At 43.7% G+C, this 21,912-nt stretch overlaps 1 protein-coding gene across 1 annotated transcript in view; it reads left to right on the plus strand.

The window, feature by feature from the left end:
- The window catches only part of LOC138295478 (calpain-13-like), a 530,338-nt gene that overhangs the window by 351,452 nt on the left and 156,974 nt on the right, over positions 1-21,912 (plus strand). The window lies entirely within an intron of this gene.

A 21,912-nucleotide genomic window follows, 5' to 3' on the forward strand; every position in this document is an offset into this window, starting at 1 on the left:
CCCCTCTTAGAAATGCAAAGCGTGTAGATACAGTGCCTTGCCACTCAGAAATTGCCCAAAGACTTTTTGTTGCTCTGCTTCTGACCAACGTAGGCAGGGATTACCTGCACGTCTCTTGAGAACTGGAATGATGTGGTGGATTTTGGAGAACCCACTAACTCCATAACTGCCTCCTCTCTGAAAGACCAGCGCTCTACTGGAGCACTTGCAGGGATTAAATGCTCTGTGTTGGAATAGGCTTAATGGCTGAGGGGTAGAGAAAGCTTCTCTTTGTAGCCCCAATCCCTGCCATTACCACTTACTTGGTAACAAATTACACATTTAATTGATCGTGGGTCACCATAGAAAGACATTCACAATTTAGGCACTCAGTTTCCATGTGCATAGAGACATTGCACATCTTTAAATTTAAAATGGATTGGTGTAGAGTCACTGGACAGGATACATCTGTATTCACTTCTGTGCAAGACTGTACTGCTCCTCTTAGGTGGTATAAACAAAAAGCATTTTGTAGTATGTTTTATAGTATTAAAAAATATACTAAAATGCTATTCACAAACCTACGTCCATAATTCACACCCTCCCCTCTCCTATAATTTTATGTATGGAGAAATCCACCCGACTATTGAGTCTCCGCACATATAGGTATGTTTTAGTAGTAAATGTTAGATAGTCACAGGGGAGTGGTTGGAAAATGAGAGATCCTTGTGATTAGAGGGTAGGGGGACTATGGAGGAGTCAGGAAGAGTTTAGTGACGGTCTGGGAGTTCCAGGAAGAGGTTTAGGGAGGGATGTCAACCCACCCACAAAAGAGTAAGCCTATAGTTATTCACAAACTGCACCTTTAGCATACCCACAGTCAAAAGAGGATCAAAAAGTAAATTACTCAAGTTCACAGCTGAAGTGCATCTAGCACCGTACAAGGCCAGCCACTGGTATTGGAGCGCCCTGCCACAGAAAATAATTGAATAACAAAATAGAAATAAAACACCATAGGAAATAATGTTAAATACAATCAAATTATTTAAATTAGTAAAAAGTATCAATACATTTAAACTAATGTGGAATATCAATTACACTAATAGTACATAATTTCAATTAAATTATTCAATAGTTTAATAACCTTTTGGCATTTTAAAAATAATTGAACTATACCTTTTATTAAAATAATACAATTACATTTAATAAATTCTACACTTTAAATATTTCATATTGTATAAAAAATGTTTTTACTTTAGGTGGGATTTCATTTTTTCTAATCTTGAGAAACATATTTTTAATTTATTCAATATATTACATTAATAAAGGATTAATTTTTTTTTTAACTATATTAAATCATTTAAATTATTTAATGAATGTAATTTGATTTACCTTTATTTCACATGGTGTTTTAAGTTCCTAACTCCATTATTTTCAAAGGGAGGGTGTTATAGTACCAGTGGTTCGCCATGTGTAGTGCAGGACTTATTATTGTTTTTCGGTAGCAAGTTAGACTCATAAATTTGACCCCTCGCCCCTTTTTCAGCAGGGTGGAGCTATGTAATTCTATACTTTTGAATAACTTTATACTCAGATTTTGTGAATAGCTAAAAGTAGTCAAATTACTCAAAAGTGAAAGAGTACATTACACATGTAGATTTACTCACAAAGAAAATTTCCCTTTTTGAATATTCCACTCAGTCTCCTGCATTCATTAATCCTCTTGTTAGTGGTAACAGAGATTCCATCCATGTGTCTGGTAGAAAACTCTACACCAATGCCACCACGAGGTTCATGCATGCACACAAGGTAGAGTAACATATTTTATGCTGTGAAAGAATGGTCAACATGTGGCATTACATTACTTTCTGTGGATGGTGCTTTATCTCCGGACAGCCCTGTCAACCATACATTCCTGAGTAAAGAGGAAACGGCAGCAGAGAAGCAATTACCTCCAGTTGACTGGCTGTCAGCTCCCATGGGATGACGAAGCCTTCTTCACCTTTAATGAAGATGATGTCTCTGTATCTCGCACGACTAAAGCATGTGAGTATTATTCTGTGGTAACTGCTTCTAATGTTGGTGTGCACACATAAAGCAGCAAGTGAGAACTCCTTGTATTTGAACTACAGTCTGTTTTTTTCCTGTCTTTCATTGGTTGGTGATGAAGCTGAGAAGCCCGCTGAAAGAAAGATATCAACTGTCTCTTACTGGGTGCAGGTTAACACCAAAGCCAAACTCACTACGGCATCTCTAGTAAGAGACGATCTGGATGCCTCATGCAGAATCCTTCAATAGGCAAGGTACGTCTGTTTGTCAAAGCAGTTGGCAATGCTCAATTTTACTTGGAATTAATATCATGAATACCCTGGATTACATACAAATAGGTGGATGTGGCTGGGTGTGTGTGGCATTATTTTTCTATGATCATACATTTATATTTAATATTTGTAAACACCACCCTTTAATTGTGTGTTTTCTTTCCATATTTTAATGTCATTTTTAGCAGCATAATAATGGGAATCATAGATTTGTATACTGTGTGATCCAATACTTTCATTATGCCATGGCACACTTCAGTCTAATGTTACAGTGTGTCTACAACATAAGATTTGTTGCTGTTTAACCCTGGTGATCTGGCTTTGTTTGTCTTGACCTTTACTTTATTTTTGTTTTTAGGTCACCTAGATGTCTCCAGAGCTTCCAGTGACCCACTTTGTTGGCTTCTCAATTGTTTATTTACATTTCACATAAATTGATTTTTCAGAAAATCTTTTTGCCAATCCTGGTCTTTGTAAAGTATGTGATTAGCATGTGCTTCTTCTGTTGTGTGTTGCAAGTTGTTTTGATCTGCTGATCTTCTGATGTCATGGGCTTGCTACTGTAGTTTTAGTTGTAGTGTGGGAGGCTCTGCATTTTCTGCTGCTTATAATACTACCATACCATAGTGCAAGCTTCTTGTTTTGTCTGCCCATTTATTTATTTGATGCTTTACATATGCCTGCTGGTGTGTGTGTGTGTATATGTGGGCATGTGAGTGTTGTTCTGCATATTGTGGGCCATGTTATTGTTGATATAGCAGTCTTTATGCTGGAATTTATGAAGTCTTTGAACAGGGAAGGGTAAATTCAAGTAGTAGTAGTAGTAGTAGTAAAAATGACCTTTATTTAAACCAATGGTTTGTTAAAATACACCTTACATACAATACATAACAATACACATTCTCATTTGAAATCCTCTACCCCTCCACAAAGCCAGTAAAAACCAGCCCATCACACAGCTTATGCCCAGAAATTTCAGGTCATGTACAAGTCATATTGCCACAGCCCTTGTCACAATCCCATAGTTCATAAAAAGGCATTTTAAAAAATGTCATGTAAAAGATAAAAAGTTAAAAATCTATTAAAATATGAAATGGGAAACTCTGCATTTCTAACCCAAAATTGCACATTTCATCCTCATCAATAATCTTAACTCTCCCACATTCCATGAATAAACCAGATTCAACCCCACTGGAAATCTTAGAATTGCTGAAAGAATTACTCTTTTGAGTAGCCGAGATAGGTATGGAAAGGGTCATAGGAGAGCTGATGGGGCTGTAAAATAAACAGTTGACCTCTTAGTCCTTATGGAATTCCAATTCTTTGACCCTGGATTTCAATACGCCCCTGTCCCTTAAAGGGAGGGTAAATTAAAGTAGTTTTCAACCCTACCTTGGAAAATCTATTGCAATCTCCAGGTCTATGCTGTTTGATCCATGGAGGTTAAACCAGCTGACCACAAACTAGCTAAAGCACATAATATAAACATTAAGGTTTGAAAACCTGAAAATAATCAGTAAAAATAATCTCTTCAAAACCACTGTGAAGGAAGGGTGGAGTGCTTTGCTCTGAATCAGTTACTCAATGGGGCAATTTTCTGGGTGAAAAACAAAACAGCCATCTTCTTTGGATGTTTGTCCTTGCTCTTTTCAAATTGGAGCTCTAGAATTCTTACTCACCTCTGCAGAATGCTGTGACCTATCAATCAAGCCCTGCTCCAGTTATATGGTTCAATAAAAAAAAGGGAAATTCACTGATAACTAAAATCTCAGGTTCACCAAATGCAAGCTCCAGTTCCAACTCAAATTGGTGGACAGTCATTATGTGTTTTAATGATCACATCTGATAGTTGTCGTGAACTATTTAACATATCAGCAAAAAGGTCATCAAGTAAGGCAAAGTGAAGCCTGTTTTCTCAGTGTGCAAATTTGGTGGCCATTTGAATTCATCCTTAAAAGTGCCCATTGCTCACTATCCCCTGGGTGGCCCCTGTTTTCAAATTAACAATCCTAGGATGTGGGTAAATGATTAGAATTTAAGCATAAGTACCTCAATTGTAACTGCTTCAAGATGGCATTGTTAGTCAGTGTCACTGCTGCTCTTCAAAAAGCAAAGGATTGGTACTCCTGCACAAGGTGGTGTATATGTGAGTGTTAATGGAATCAACCAAGTACCATCAATACAGGTGCAATTTGTTCATGATGCTGCTGCATTTATTTTAACAGATTTGATTGATTTTACATTGCACAACGAGCACTGCTAGATACATTAGATATTTTGTGTTACATCTTCACATTTGTCAAGATCCACATTATCACAGCAATGCTAACTGTTTTATCCTCCCCCACCCCCCATCGTGCACCATGAGTATTGTGGGTGTCAAAGACTGGGTAAACATTAGCTCATTGTTGCTTGTTTCTTTCTCCCTATGAAAGTGCAGTACTGTTTGATCAAGAGGCTCTCCACGTCTATTCCTATATGGACAGGAGCCCCCCCCCCCTCAATTATATCAAGCAATCAATCAATCAGCAATTTGTATAGAGATGCTTACCACCCATTCCGTCTCAAGGCCCTGTCAAGGGGGTACCGATCAGTCGAAGAGCAGGGTCTTGAGGTCCTTCTTTGTAGGAGGCTGGCCTGGTTTGTAGTGGGTACCTAAGGTACTTACACCTTATACCTGGTCCAGTTATCCTTTATTAGTGAAATGTAGGCAGTGTCTAGCAGCTTAGGCTGTCTCGGGGTAGCTGTAGCAGAGCAGCCAAGGCTGAACTAGGAGACATGTAAAGCTCTTGCAATACCACTATAGTCACACAGTACTTACACACAATAAAAGACAAAACGCAGTGTTACCAAAAATAAAGGTACTTTATTTTAGTGACACAATGTCAAAACTATCTTAGAGGCAATACTCCTACTGGAGGTAAGTATTATACACAATATATACACTAGTAACCAAAATCAGGTAAGTAAACAGTAATCGAAAAGTGCAAACAGTGAAAAACACAATAGATTGCAATAGGCCTAGGGGCAACACAAACCATATACTAACATAGTGGCATGCGAATTTCGAATTCCCCCCAATGCAAGTGTAGTGTGTAGAGGGGTGCTAGGAGTGTAAGAGAAAACCAAAGGTAGGTAAAGTACCCCACCCTAGAGCCCAGGAAAGCAGGAGTAAAGTACAGCAAGTTTCCTGAGAATAAACTACAGGTCGTGATGAAGAATTATGCAACAACCAAGCAAGACTGCAAGCAACCAACGATGGATTCCTGGACCTGAAGACCTGTGGAGAGAGGAGATCAAGTCCAGAAGTCGATGAAGAGCCCAGGAAGAACAGGTGCCCCTGCCCATCTGGAAGAAGGTGCAAAAGTGGATTCTCCGGTTGGAAGAAAAGTACACAAATGCACCAAAGAAGATAGTTGTGGGTTTCTGCTTGGTGCAAGAGAGGTCCCACGTCGAGTTGTTGGATTCAGGCTGTTTGCATCCCTGGATTCCGCCAACAAGCCTTGGTTCATGCAAGTGCGTGTTTTGTGTCAAAGAGGAGCTGCCCGGACCCAGGAGGGACCTGGGGGTCTCAACTTGGACTGGGTAGAAAGAGGGGGCTCTCAGCACTTCAGAGAGCCCTCAGAAGACCAGGCAGCACCCACGGGAGGCCCAGGAAATGGGGACAAAGGAGTTGCAAAGTGCAGCCATCACAGCACTACACAGAAGGATCTCACACCGCCGGAGAACAACTCGGAGAGCTGTGCATCACAGGATGGAGTGCTGGAGACCTGGGCTTCACTGTGCACAAAGAACTTTTGGAAGAAGGGCACAGAAGCCCAAGGAGCTGCAGAGGACACGATGCACGGGGGTACTGTCTGGCATGGGGAGACAAGCTCTTACCTCCACCAAATTTGGACAGCTGGATCTTTGGACAGTCAGGGTCACTTCGGTCCACCACCTGTGTTCCAGGGATCATACTCGTCAACAGGAGAGGAGTCCCAGAGTACCTGTTGTCTTTGCAAAGCGGTGCCTGCTGGAGCAGGGAAGTGACTCCGTCACTCCACGGGAGATTCCTTAGGTTCTTCTGGTGCAGGGTGAAGACAGGCAGTCCTCAGAGCATGCACACCTTGGAAACTGTTGCAGTTGCTGGCTGGAGCTGAAGTTGCAGGTCACAGGAGCCTTCCTAGGTACTTTGTTGCAGTTACAGCGGTTCCTGGAGCAGTCTGCGGTTGGTCCGACAGTCAGAAGCTGAAGCAGAAGATGCAGAGGAGTCCTGGAGGAATCTTGCAAACCGAATCTGAGGAAACACCCAGAGGAGAGACCCTAAAAAGCCCTGAGAGGGGGATTGGCTACCTACCCAGGTATGCACCTATCTGGACGGGTCTCAGACGTCACCAACTGGCACTGGCCACTCAGATGCTCCCAGGGGGTCCACACACCTTGGAATCCAATATGGCTAATGCCAGGGACACTCTGGAGGAGCTCTGGGCACCACCCCTTGGGTGGTGATGGACAGGGGAGTGGTCACTGCCCTTTCCTTTGTCAAGTTTCAAGCCAGAGCAGGGATTGGGGGTCCCTGAACGGGTGTAGACTGGATTATGGAGGAGAGCACCGTTTGTGCCATTCAAAGCATTTCTAGAGGCTCTGGGAGGCTACCCCTCCCATGCCTGTAACACCTATTTCCAATGGGAGAGGGTGTAACACCCCTCTCCCAAAGGAAATGCATTGCTCTGCCTTCCTGGGATTGAGCTGCTCAGTCCCCAGGAAGGCAGAAACCTGTTTGTGAGGTGGCATCAGCTGGGCCTGCAGAGGAAACCTCAGAGAGCTGGTTTGGCAGTACTGGGGGTCCATGGTGAAGCCCCCAGGGTGCATGGCATTGATACCCCAATTCCACATTTGTATTAGGGGTTGAATTTCATAATCTTAGACTCCTCACATGGCCATATTCTGAGTTACCATTGTGAAGCTACATATATGTATTTACATATATGTAGTGCACACTTATAATGGTGTCCCTGCACTCACAAAGTCTGGGGAATTGCTAATGCAAGGGTGCCCTCACACAAAGTAACCTTGCACCTAGCCCCCATAAATGAAGGATAGACATATAGGTGACTTATAAGTTCCCTGGTACAGTGAAAAATGGCTGTGAAATAGTGTGTGCACTAGTTCACTCAGATTGCAGTGGCAGTCCTGAAGAAAGGTTTGTATGAGCTCCTTATGGGTGGCAAAAGAAATGCTGCAGCCCATAAGGATCTCCTGGAACCCCAATGACCTGGGTACTCATATACTAAGGACTTATAAGGGGGGGTACAGTGTGACAATCCGAATTGGAATATGGAGTCACTAAACTATAGTAACAAACTTGGTAAGCAGAGAGAGCATAACCACTGGAGTTTTGGTTAGCAGAACTCCAGTGACAGTCAAGCATACTGACAACACACCTAGGCCACTAGCTATGAGCACTGGGGTCCTGGCTAGCAGGATTCCAGTGAGACAATAAAAACACACTGACAAACACTGACTAACAGACCAAAAATGGGGTAACCATACTAGAAAGAGGCTACTCTCTCACATTCTTGAACTGATTCAGCGAGGGGGCCTGCCTGAGGTGGATTGATACCGTGTTCCAGGTCTGTGCTGCGAGGTAGGAGAAGGATCTGCCTCCCACTGTGCTCTTCCTGATTCTAGGGGTGGGGGCGAGGGCAAGTTGAGAAAATCGGAGTTGTCTGGCAGGGGTGTAGAAATATAGGCAGTGGTTGATGTAGGCCAGTCCGATATTGTGCAGGGCCTTGTAGGGGTGTGTCAGGAGCTTAATGATGATGTGTTTGTTGATGGGGAGCAGGTCTCTAAGGTGGGCGGAGATGTGGCTGTGACGGGAGATGCCTAGGATGAGACTGATTGCTATGTTCTGAATTCTCTGGAGACTTGCTTGGAGCTCCTTCATGATGCCGACATAGAGGGCATAGCCATAGTTGAGACTTGATGGGTCATGGACAGCGTGGCTTCAAGGATGATGGCCAGGCTGCATGCATGATCGTGGGTAGGGGGATGCTTCCACGGGCAACTGGCCAGCAGGAGTCATCCCAGGCAGAGGGCATGGGGCCCAGGATTGAGGATCTCTGTCTTGTCCAAGTTGAGCTTGAGGCAGCTGTTTTTCATCCAGTCGGCCACTGCTGTCATTCCTTTGTGGAAGTTGCTCTTAGCTCTTAAAGATTCGTCAGTGAGGGAGAGAATTAGTTGTGTGTTATCAGTGTAGGAGACTATGTTGAGGTTGTGCTCTCTGACGATTTTGGTGAGCAGAGCCACATAGATATTGAAGAGGGTTGGGCTCAGGGAGAAGCCCTGGAGTACTCCACAGCAGGTTTCTGTTGGTTCTGAGAAGAATGGCGGGAGTCTGACTCCTTCTGATGAGGAAAGACCAGATCTACTCCAAGGCCTTGCCACGGATGCCAGCATCGTGAAGTCTGGAACATAGGGTGGTGTTGGGTACGGTGTCTCGAATGGCAGAGAGGTCGAGGAGAATGAGGGCAGGCTTGTCTGGTGCGGCTGCGAGGAGGGCAGGTTTGGTGCCGTGGTTGCTCCTGGAACCGGACTGGGAGGGGTGCAGGATGGGGTTTGACTTGAGGAATTCTGTGAGGTGCGTGTTGATGGCCTTTTCGGTTACTTTGGCTGGAAAGGGGAAAAGAGAGATGGGTCTGTAGTTTTTCATATCTCTAGGATCGGCAGAGGGTTTCTTTAGTAGCGGGTTGATCTTTGCGTGCTTCCAGTCATTCGGGAAGGTGTCGGTTTTGATGGAGCGGTTCATTGTCTGCCACAGCTCAAGGGAGATGGTGGCTCTGGCTCAGTTGAAGATGCGGTGTGAGTACTATTCTGAGGGGGCCCTTGAGTGGATACAGTTCATGAGCTTTCAGGTATCTTCTTTGAAGATAGGGGTGCATTGGCTCAAAGTTGGCTGGGGAGTGATATACCTGGTGGTGGTGGAGGTGGAATTTTGTCTATATTGTGGATTTTATGGTGGAGAAAGGTGGGGAGGCTGTTGCAAAGGTCTTGAGAGGTCTGTGGTGTCTGTGCGAGCGTTTGTGAACTTGACCACATTAAAAAGCTCCTAGCTGTTCTTCATGTTGGTGCTGATGCATTCCTGGAGGCTATCTCTATGGCATTATGGAGTATTGGATGGGGAATCAGCAAGGTAGGTGTCTGGATGTTTAAGGACTTCTACTAGCCTTTCCAATGCCCTGGCTATATGAAGGGGAACTTGGCCACGGTGTGCCTCGTGGAGAAGCACTCCTCCCCCATAGTTCGCCCATCATTCCAATTCAAGCCTTCATGATGTTATTCTAGGCCCTCTCACCGATTTCCATTTCCTAGTGATTTCCCTCTTAGCTAGGATAAACCCCAGGTTTTGGAACTTACTAGTGATTTTCATTTGTGCTGTGTGAGTGAAATTGCTCAATAAGCAATAGCCAGGTTTGTTGGGGAGTTCTTTGCCTACTACATCCACAAGCATCCCTACGACGTCTGTCTAAAAAGTGCATAGGTCCGGGCAGAAACATGACGTATGGAAGAATGTGTGTCCTATTTCCCCGCATCAATGACATTTTCTGTCTGTCATGTGAAAAAAATCGATTAATATATCCAGGTGTAGGGTACACTCTGTGTATTATGTACAAATTGATTTGTTTAAATCTGGCGGTCCTAGTTATTTTAGGTACTCTTTCTAATATGGTTTTCCATCTCTTTCCATCTATGGAATTTACTATGTCCTCCTCCCATCTTGTGTGTTGTGTGTTTAATCGTGTTATTATATCCGCTTGTATTGCTCTGTATAAACAAGTGACCGCTTTCAACGTCCGTTGCTATGTAGGTGCAGCTGTTGTGTTGTGGGGATTTTATGGTTCCCATTCTCCAATGTTTGCATACCGCATTTGTTAATGCCCTGTGCAAGAGGAAGTGTCTAGGGTGCAAGGCACACTCCGTCTGAATCTCCTTGAACGAGAGAAGTGTTCCATCCCTATAAAGGTTCCCTACTCTGGTTACGCCTGCTTCCTTCCAGTCCTCCAGCCCTCTTCAGTTGCCTCTGTGAGGGAGAACCTCCAACATATCCACTGGAATGTCAGGTGAATACATGACTTTTGTCCACATTCTCTGTAGGCATCTGTGGCAGTTATGTCTTATCACTTCTAATTCTGTAGTGGTCTTGTCTCTGGGGTCCTGGAGATGTATAAGAAGTTTAATCATAGGGATAATATCAGGTGTACCCAGTCTTCTTTCCCTCTCGAGCATCAATCGTCATGCGACCCATTGTGTCAACCAGTGCATTTTTGTCACTATACAGTATGACTCAAACTCAGGGACTGTCAGACCTCCCTTTCCTGACTGCCTCTGTCAGGTGGACAGTGCCACCTGATTGTGGCCAGAGTCCCACAGGAATGCGATTGTCATGGATTTGAGAATTCTAAAAGTTGCACGGGGTATCTTCGCTGGCAACACATAAATGTAATCTCATCATTTGAATCATAGATGTAAAAAACTCATTTACTGATGGCTATCATGCAAGACATATCCAAGCCTAGTGGCCTATGAGTGCAGTTTGTTATTTAATCAAGTTCACATAAACATGTGTGTAAAAAAGAAAAAAGGAGGGGCAAAGGAATAAAGATCACAAAGATAAATATAAATAAATGTAATTAAGCTGGACAACCCACACATAGTTCAAGAGGAATATCATGAAAAGCATACAATCAAAAATCAGTGAGGCATACTGAAAACAAATCTCTCATTTAGGAAATGAGAAGGAACATGTCCATCAAACTGGAAAGAACTAACACATTTTTCAAAACCAAGACAATTTTAACCCAAATGTACATAAGGCTCTTTATCCATATTGAGCCCTCTGGGGTACTTGCTCCCAAGCTTGATTATATACTCTGACTCCAGCCTCCTGAAATTCTTCACCCCATCTCCTCCTCTTACATTCCGAGGTACCCCATCAATACCAAAAAAAGAAATCTTTTCAGTACTTGGCTCATGTATTCTGTGCCAATTCCTAGTCACAGAGTGAGTGAGGTCCTTGAATGACATGGCACTGTAATGGTCCGAAATTCCTTTTTTGACAGGAAAGATCGTACTTCCTACATAGTTCAATCCACAGGGGCAGACCAAAACATAAACCACATAATCACTGTTGCAATTGATTAACCTATTTCTCGTAGCACTTCTATCTATAGGGAAAACATACATTTTTCTGTTGGTACTGTACATGCATGCTTTGCATCTCCCACGTTCAAAGAAACCCATTTGTACCTGTAACCAGTTTCTTTTGCCCTTTTCATTAAAGTGGCTATGGACCAAAACATCCTTCAAAGATCTACTCCACCTAAAGGTAATCAAAGGTTGTAACCAAACCACCAATCACCTGATCCAATTCCAACAGATGCCAATATCTTTTAAAGATTTGTCTGATATTCTCAGATCTACTGTTAAATGTGGTGATCAATTGTATCACATCAGTGGCTTCATCCTTCTTGCTGTTTTTATTTCTGGTTATCAAAATTCTCTCCCTAAGGGTAGTTGTTACCTTATCAATTGCCCCCTTAATAACATTTCTAGGATAGCCACCTAGCTCTAAGGGGCCGATTTAAGGAAAGGGTTATAAAGTGGTACAAGCGTGCATTGCGCAACATCGTAAATATGGCGTAAGGAAAAGCCCACTTTAGCGCCGCCTTAGCGTAAAAAAAAGTGATGCTAAGGCGTCACTAAAGTGGCACTAGGCACTCTTAAATAAGGGCCTAAATCTTTAAAACCATAGCAGCTTGTTCCAAATTATAAGCTGCTAAGGTACTACTGTTCAGTTTGGCGCAAAGTAAATTTCAGGTTCAGAGCATTATTAGAAATGAAGGATAAAAAAGTATTCAGTTTATAATGTGGACCCTCCCAGATGCCAAATATGTCATCAACATAGTGTGTCCACAGTACCAAATGTTGAGTCCAATCCTCATTTGCTTCTGTTAATATAACCTGAGATTCCCAGCATACCATAAAGATGCAGGGGTAGCTCAGCGCAAAGCAACTCCCCATCGTTGTCCCGGTGAGTTGCCTGTACCATTGTTCACTAAATACAAACACATTGTTCTCAAGACAAAACCTTAAGATGTGCAATAACATAATAGAATGATCATAAATGTATAAAGGTCTGTCTTGAAAAAAATGCCTGCATGCTTGCACCCCCAGATCATTATCAATACACGTATAGAGGGATACCACATCTATTGTAACCAAACTGTACTTAGGTTTCCATGGGGTATGTTGTATTTTAGTGATAAAATCAGTTCTATCCCTACAACATGATGGAAGGTTCAGTACATATGGATACAAAAAAATACAAGTAAATTGATGCATTCTCCAAAAGACTATTGCTGGCTGCCATTATAGGGCTACCAGGAGGTGGTGAATTTTAGGCAACATATAAAAAGTATGTGCATTAGGCTTATCAATTTTTAGGAACTGATATCCTTCAGTCTCCAAGATATACCCTTATCACACCAATCAGATAGGATTCATAAAACTGAATCACAATACCTCTTTAGGCCTCCGTAGATGACTTATCATAGCAACCAGACAAATCCAGCTGTCTTTTTGCTTTTTCTTGATATTTTGTCACATCACAAAATACCACATTGCCCCCCGTGTCAGCTGGTTTAATTACAAATGATGTATTGCTAGCAAGGGAATCAAGACCTTTCCTCTGTCTTAAACGTACGCTACAGGCATAATAATTCCTACTGTTTTCTCACAAGTTTCATAAGCTCCATAATAACATCCTCCTGAAAACAATTAATGGTATCAGGGGGTTTATATGGTTACATTTTGATTTTGATCTGAATTGGTTGATGCTTGGTCTAGCAGCCTGCATCCCTAGATTGCAGAGCAATTTTCTTTCTGTTACCCAATCCCTCACCCCAAGTTTCAATTCCCTCAAAGACCCCAAACCACCAATATCCTCTGAATCCTCCTGTTTTTCTTCATGTTGACTAAACACTTTCAATAATTTCAATTTTCTGATAAAATGAAATAAATCAATACGAGTTCTCGAAAACTTAAAATTGGAAGTGGTACAAAAAGGTAGACCTAGATTTATAACAGTTAATGTGTCCTTACCCATTATTTGTTTCACTTGTTTTGTTGAGTGTTGTTCCCGTGTGGCATATTTCCTTATTTGGCTCTGCCCGCCCCTTCTTGTTTTCCTTCTCCTTCGTTGCCTCCTCCTATTCCTTTTGGGAGTTTGGGACAAGGGGCTTGGTCTGCTTGTGAAAAATGATATTCCTCAACTGTGGTAAAGGGTGGAGCATTGGTGTTTAGCTGGTCTTCTACTTTTGAGAAGTTGTCAGAGTTAGAATACGAAATTTCCTAGCTATCGTGAAGGAAAGTTTCAATTCTATTAAGGACACGGAGGCGAGGATTATGCAAATCTTTCTTCACTCTTTATTCAACAGCAAGTTCAAAGTTAAACAAAACATGAACAGAAAAACTACAAGTTCCATGAGCCCGCCGCCATGGTAACGAGTATCCAATGAGGTGCCCTCCTTCACGTCAGTATAAATGGCCCGAGACACGTCACACTTCCTCGACTTCACTGCGGAAGGAATCCTGGTAGAGTCAATTGGTCGTAGTTTCGGAACCTAAAAAATAGGTGTAATTAGATGCAAGTCCGATAGAACACAGGAAACCTACCAAAGGCAACAAAGTTATGAACTCTAAAACACATATAAATGAAAATATATCTGAATCAAGTGTTTACCTGAAAAATTAAAAATATGAGCAGAATAACCAATAAACAAAGGCATAAACGCAAGTATACCACCTTGCTACGCAGATAGATGTAATCGGGAGGGAACATATCCGCGAAATGTATGTGGGTGGGATAATCCTCGCCTCCGTGTCCTTAATAGAATTGAAACTTTCCTTCACGATAGCTAGGAAATTTCGTATTCTATCACAGGACCGGAGGCGAGGATTATGCAAGTTCAAAGCTTACTTACCACCAGTGCGGCTGCGTCGTGAATTGGTTTAAAGTAAAACTTCTTAAAAGTAGACTCTGAAGACCAATCAGCAGCATGCATGATGTCCTCCAACCTGCCCCCCACTTGTATGGCTTTGGAAGCCATAGCTCCCCGAGTAGAATGAGCCCCAAAAACTCGAATATCTATACCTGCCTCAGAGAGAATCCACCGAATCCATCTGGCAATGGAGGGAGAAGAAACCGCCCTAAACGGCTTCTTAATAGAAATCAACAATTGAGTCTCACCTGGAGGTCTACAAGAACTGGTCACTTCCTCATAGACTTTGAGACATCTAACCACACATAGCCTCGGGGAATCAGGAAAAACGGGATAGGACACCGACCTGGTATTATTCTTAGTTCTCCTTGCAATAGTAAACGTGACTCCTTCTGGAGTAAAGACTCGAGCGGAAACATCCAGTGCTCTGATATCTGACACACGCTTACAGGAAATGAGGCAGAGAAGCATGGCTAATTTTGCCGACAATTCCTTCATCGACAAATATTGGTTGTCCCGCCAAGAGGATAAGAGATTAAGAACCAAGTTCACATCCCAGAGCTCCGAATATCTAGGTTGTGGAGGTCTGGAGAGTCTAATACCCCTAAGAAGTTTACAAACCCAGGGATGCCCCCCAATCGGGAGATTATTCAGGGGAGGATGGCCCGCAGAGATGGCCGAGCGAAAAGAATTGATGGTGCGATACGCTAAGCCGGATGCAGCTAATTCCGCCAGGAAATTGATGATGTCGGCAATGCTGGCCCCCATGGGATCGCAGTGTTTGCCCACACACCAACTAGACCACCTATTCCATGCTGATCTATATCGTTTGCATGTACCAGGGGCCCAGGCCTGCGCGATGAAGTTATTAGCTTCCTGCGAAAGCCGGTTGTTTTGCCAATGATGCCGGAAATCTTCCAAGCTATGAGGGGAAGATGACCTTGAAGGATTAGAGGGTGGCAGAACCCCGACGGATCCAGGAGTATCGAGGGAAAATCCGGGAGGCGAAGAGGACACTCGCACGAGAGTTCCAGCAGAGTCGGGAACCATGCCTGTGATCTCCACCAGGGGGTTATTAGAATCACCGTCGCCTCTTGGCGGCGAACTTGAGCAGCAACCCGCGGGATAAGAAGAAACGGGGGAAAAGCATAACCCTGAAGAGTGCCCCAATGTTGGAGAAACGCATCTACTGCCATCGCTCCCGGATCCGGACGCCAGCTGAAGTATAGGGGAAGCTGGGCATTCCAACGAGACGCAAAGAGATCCACTGAACAGGGACCCCAATGATCCATGATCGCCTGAAAAACCGAGCGATGTAGTCGCCAATCGCTGGGATCCCGGAGAAACCGAGAATTCCAGTCTGCCCACACATTCTGGGTTCCCGGAAGATACTCCGCTGTGACTGAGATTTGGTGTTGAAGGCAAAAATGCCAAAAATCTATCGCTAGCCCCGCTAGGGCTCTTGATCTTGTTCCCCCTAAACGATTTATGTATTGCACTGCCGATACGTTGTCCATCCGTAGTAGAACTACGCATGAGACCTTGTTTCTCGTGAGAGACTTGATTGCAAAAGAACCCGCCAGGAGCTCCAGGCAGTTGATATGCATGGTTAGTTCCTGCGGGGTCCAGCGTCCCCCCAACGAGATGTCCCCGCAACGAGCCCCCCATCCCTGGCGACTGGCATCTGACTCGATCACCAGATCCGGGGCCGCCCCAAAGATGGCCCTGCCATTCCATGCCTCCATGTGGTCCAGCCACCAACACAACTCCGTCCTTGCCTCTTGAGACAGGGAGATCAACTCGGAGTACGTCACCCCTCGGCGAAGGTGAAACGCTTTCAAGCGTTGCAGGGCTCTGTAGTGTAGGGGACCCGGAAAAATGGCTTGAATCGAAGACGAAAGCAGGCCTACCACTCTGGCTAACTGGCGTAGAGAGATCTGGTCCCGTTGCAGGACCTTTCTCAGTTCCTTCTTTATCTTGGAAATCTTCGTCGCCGGGAGACTGAGAGACGCTGAGCGGGAATCCACTAGAAACCCTAGGAAGACTAACGATTGAGTCGGAGTAAGTTGCGACTTCTGTTGGTTGATCACAAAACCAAGGTCCTGGAAAAGCGCAATAGTTGTGTTCAGATTGAACATCAACCGAGACCTGGACTGATCCATCAAAAGGATGTCGTCCAGATAAATTATGAGGCGAATGCCTTGTAACCTCAGAGTTTCCACTACTGGTTTGAGAAGTTTTGTGAAGCACCACGGCGCCGACGACAGGCCGAAGGGGAGTGTGGTGAATTCGAACACCTGGTTGTTCCATAAGAATTGCAGGAATCTGCGATGGGGTGGAAAAATAGGGACCGTGAGGTACGCGTCCTTGAGATCTAGACGAACCATCCAGTCCTCTTGTAAGAGGAGGTCGCGGAGCATGTGAATACCCTCCATTTTGAAATGTCTGTAAACCACCCACTCGTTGAAAGCACGAAGATTGATAACGGGACGAAACCCTTTGTCCTTCTTTTCCACCAAGAAGATGTTGCTTACGAAGCCTGTGGGGTGAAGGGAAGTAAAGGAAATGGCACCTTTGTGAAGAAGGGCCTGAACCTCTAAATCTATGAGTTCTGAGTCTTCTGCCGAGAACGCGATGGGCTGAGGCAGTTTCTCCTGAAATGGGGTACCCCAGAATTCTATTTGAAAACCTGAGACAGTTTGCAGAACCCATGCGTCGGAGGTAATGCGCCTCCAATTGTCCCTGAAAAACCTCAATCTCCCGCCAAAATTTGTTGGGGAAAAAGGGATAAGCCTCACCCGAGGGACCTCCTGGGGCATTATATGCTCCTCGTGCATTTCTGGAACCTCTGCTTCTTCCCCTGCCTCTGTTGGGGAAGAAGGTTCCTTGTCTGCCGTCCCTCCAACCGTTGTTGCGGAAGGAGCTGGGGCCTTGCTGGAAAGGACGGCCGGAAGAGCGACCCCTGCCTCGCCCGGCCCCGCCAAAAACCTTGTTGGGGAAAACCTTCTTAATCGAAGATTGCGCTTTATCCAAAGCTGAAAACGTAGCCACAAATTTTCCCAACTCTTTCACAAAGGGATCGCCAAATAAATTGCCTTGGGCAACAGCCCCTGCCTCCGAGTTAGACAGTTCCCCTAACTTGGGGTCGATTTTGATCAATAAAGATCTGCGTCTTTCTGCAGAGATGGCACAGTTCGCGTTGCCCAGAAGACAAACAGCTCTCTGAGCCCATCCCGCTATGATGTCCGTCTGAAGGGGAGTGTTTGCTTGCTTGGCCCGCTCCGCCAATTGAATAATCTGTGTGAGGGGACCTAACACATCAAGAAGTTTATCCTGGCATGCCCTCCAGGAGCGATCAATCCCTTTTTTGGGATCCTTGGTGTACTTGGAAAAAAACGTACACATTTTTGGGTCAATAACTGGCGTGAAAGCGACCTTATCTGATAAAGACGGGCGTGGGCACTCCGCCCGTAGACGAGCGCGCACCTCTTTGTCCAGAGGTTGCCTAATTTTACTGGCGACATATTCAGCCACCTTGTGGTCTGGACGCCACTCCGAGGAACGCGGATGGTAGATACCCTCCGGCTCAAACATATCGGAGTCAGAATCGGCGTGATCCGAAGGATCTGGTAGGGTAGCACCCGGACGCCAAGGGCGACCCGAGTCGTCATCTAAAGATGATGAGTCCTCATCTGAACCTCCCATGAAGCCTTTGGGGGATCCCAGATCAGGGTTCCATAGGTGGTGAAGCTTGTCACCCAGTACTCCGGGCAAACGGTCCTCCCGGGAGGGTACGCGCTTATGCGCGCGCGCACTCTTGGGATTGGGTGAAAATACACCATCCCCCAGGTGCCCCGCGTCGCGCTTGCGCATTTTCCTGGGGGCCGAAAGGGTAGAGGAATCACCCTCTGCTCCCGTCACACCAAACATGCCCGTACCTCTGGACACCTGTTCAGTAAGCTTAGCTACAGTATCCCTAAGAGGGGCTAAAGCGTGAGAAATAGCCTGGGAAAACAAAGTGTCCACTCCGGGGGGAAGGGTACGGTGAGAGGGACCCTCACCTGGGGACATGTTGGTAAAAGGTTCATTCTCTTGGGAGGAATGCATAATGAGGACTATGACAGAGTGTACACCCAACAAAAAATATACAATATATAGGGTAAAATCCCTACCCTCTCTGTCACTGATAGTAAGTCAAGAAGTAATGCCTTCCCTAATGGGGTAATTCTTACCCAAACGGGTGTCAGGGTAGGGAAGAGAAAAAATGCACCAGGGTGCCAAACATGCAATAGAGGAGAAACCCTCAATTCTGGGAAGAAAAAGCAAAGTGATTAATGCAGATATGCCTGCTGAGAGACTGAGTGCGTCATCTGGCAGGCCTGGGAATTGAACCCTGCTTGTCTGGGTGAAAGGCAGGAACCTAACCCCCTGGACCAAACAGGCTTCCCTAGAAAGAAGCAAACGCGAAGTGCGAGCCACGCACTGAAAGAGGCACGCTCTCCGATAACGAAGAACACAGCGCGCGCTCCCTCTGGTGGGCCCGACGTGTATTAAACACGCCGAGGGCCGAAAGGAAATTAAACGCTCGAGCGGCCCGTCCGTTCCGGACCGCTCATGGCGATAAAGCTGCTACAACAGAAAGCCCCGCAAAACAATTGAGCGGCAGCGCGCCAAGTTTAGGAAAACAAACTCCCAACGGAGGCAGAAAAGGCACTTATCTGAGCAGTGAAGAAAGAGGAAGTGTGACGTGTCTCGGGCCATTTATACTGACGTGAAGGAGGGCACCTCATTGGATACTCGTTACCATGGCGGCGGGCTCATGGAACTTGTAGTTTTTCTGTTCATGTTTTGTTTAACTTTGAACTTGCTGTTGAATAAAGAGTGAAGAAAGATTTGCATAATCCTCGCCTCCGGTCCTGTGATAGAATCACTAGTCACCAATTCTTGTTTCCTTAACGAATTAATGTGCCTAAACTCCTGGTGCACTGCGTCATACTTCTTTCCAAAGGTCAAAATTCTCCCTATCGTATAATCAATTTTATCACGCAAAAATGTTCTTTTCTTTTTTGCTGTGATCTCCTCTTCATACTTTGAAAGTATTTTCTCCAATTCAATCATAAATTGCTCAATTTCCTGTTTCCACTATGCTTGTCAAATATTTCTTTGAGCTTACGCATTTCTTCAGAAACCTTGTCAAGTTCAATTGCTGCATATTTAGATAAAAGTCACACTGCCTTGAGATTAGACCATGCTTCCAGCAGCTTCGGCTGGGGATTTTGGAAAGTGGGTGTGAGCAATATTCTAAGACCCCACTGGACTATACCAACTTCGATATAATTATTGAGCGAAATCACCAACACCAATGATATAGCTCCTTTTTACAAGGTCTTTCATATCGGAATAGGTCCAGTTTTAAAATTTTTACCACCTTTAACCCAACATTAATGGCAACTCCTCCATCCGCACGTTGTCATCCACTATTCTCATCAAACAAATTGTGTCATACGTATTGCCTCACTCATGTTTCAACTAAATTGGAAGTTTCCAAATATCCTCTTAAACCATCAGTGCTAAAGCAAAGCGCATCCCATGCCGGCATATTGGAAATGTTTCCAAGTAACTGAACCCTACTATAAATCTCAACATATTGTGCAAATAAAGATAGAGCAGGTCAAACGTGGAGGGGGAAAGTCAACCCCTGTGTATCCTCCGAAACGCGAGGGTCAACACTCATCCATTCATTTACCTGCGCAGTTTGCAAAGATCAAAGCACAGTTGCGGGAATCGGGAAGGGAAACAATGCGAATAGGCTCCTGCAATTCCCTGATTACTTCCACCAACGGATCAGTGCTGGGCGAGCATGCGCAGGAGCCCGCTAAAAATGAAACTGCAAATCATTCATCAGTAGAACTCCAGAAAGAGCCCACACTCCGAGATAATGCTTCCCAAAAGTTGTATTAAAGCTCACGCATATCGACTAATACGGTCTTCGTCAGAGCTTAAAATATGGAAAAAACCATCATTTCTTTAAAGGTCCACAAACACCTTACGTGAAATAAACATAAACAAAATACTCAAAGGCTGGCAATCCATTGCCCCATAATCACGTATCTCTGCAACAATCTATCACAATGATTCCTTGCAACAAAATATTGCCATAAAGGTATAAGTGGAAAAACCTTTAAACAGTATCTTCATAAATTATAAAACAATAATGTATGAAACATCCCCATACTGCTGTCAGCCAATCTCACACACACACACACACACACACATGTATGTATATATATATATATTTAAAATATATAAAATTATTAAGCAATTAGTTTGTTATTTTATCATTTAATAATAAACCTAATGTGAAAATAAATTTAAAGAGTTAAATGTTTGTTTTAAAATGAACTTTTAGGGCAATGTAATACATATCAAAGCAAAATGTAACTGTGGTGGGAATTTTCGTTTAATTATGCTTCAGGAAGAATTCAACAAATAATTTTAAACAAATTATTTAACACATTTTCAGTTTAATGTGCTAATGTGCTGAAATATTTTATTCTATTATTTCCATGTTAATCGTAAATATTTTAAAACATTTTACATTTATATTATATATTAAAAATATGTTTCACATTTTTCAAAGAACAATAAATGTTAACAATTTTACCCATATTTTTCGATGGGGAGGTCTCCAGTACAGTGGAAGAGATCGCCACCAGTGTGTGAAAAGTTACTAGCAGTAACTTGACCCTTATAAATCTACTTATGGATATATCCACTCTCTGGTTTCAGTGAGTAAAAACATGTAAGTCCACACCTGGAAAGTAAACTTTAATACATTTTCCTATACTTTTCCACAGGGTGATCTCCACCACAAAGGCTGGGGTCACCACTGATGCATGAAAAGCTACTGGCAGTAACTTGACACTCATAAATTTACTATTGGATATCTCTACCCCTGGCTACACAAGATAAAAACATGCAAGTCTACACCCAGAAATGGCACATAGCGAAAGAGTGTAACTTAGGCCCCATAGTAAACTTAATGTGAATAAATGTACAAATGTACATTTACCTTTGTGAATAGGGCTATATGGGCCTGATTCACAAATCTAATTCACACTTTTGAATAAGTTCATACTTTTGAGTAAGTTTACTGCTTTTCAATATTCACAAACTGCACATTTGTAGGAACTAACTCCTTTTCAATAATGTACACTTTTGTTACAAGTACAGCACACTCATTGGCAACCACTGTTACTATTACACCCTCCAACAACAGAAATAATGAAGTAGGGACTCACTACAAAAGCATATGTTACTACAAAAGTGTAAGCCACTACAACAGTACAGTTTGGGGATATCTAAAAGTAGTAAACTTACTCAAAAGTCTAAGTTACTACAAAAGTGCAGTTTCTGAATAAACCTTTGTATGTGCTACTGTAGTACTACAAAACCTACTACAAAGTGCAATTTTTTAATAAAGTACAAAAGTAAGTAGTAGTAACTTTAGACTAGTAAATTATGTTGTAACAGGCTCACCATCCTCATTTGAGGAGCTGGAGATATTAAGC

The sequence above is a fragment of the Pleurodeles waltl genome, chromosome 5 (genome assembly GCF_031143425.1).
Source record: "Pleurodeles waltl isolate 20211129_DDA chromosome 5, aPleWal1.hap1.20221129, whole genome shotgun sequence".
In the NCBI taxonomy this organism is placed as follows: domain Eukaryota; kingdom Metazoa; phylum Chordata; class Amphibia; order Caudata; family Salamandridae; genus Pleurodeles; species Pleurodeles waltl.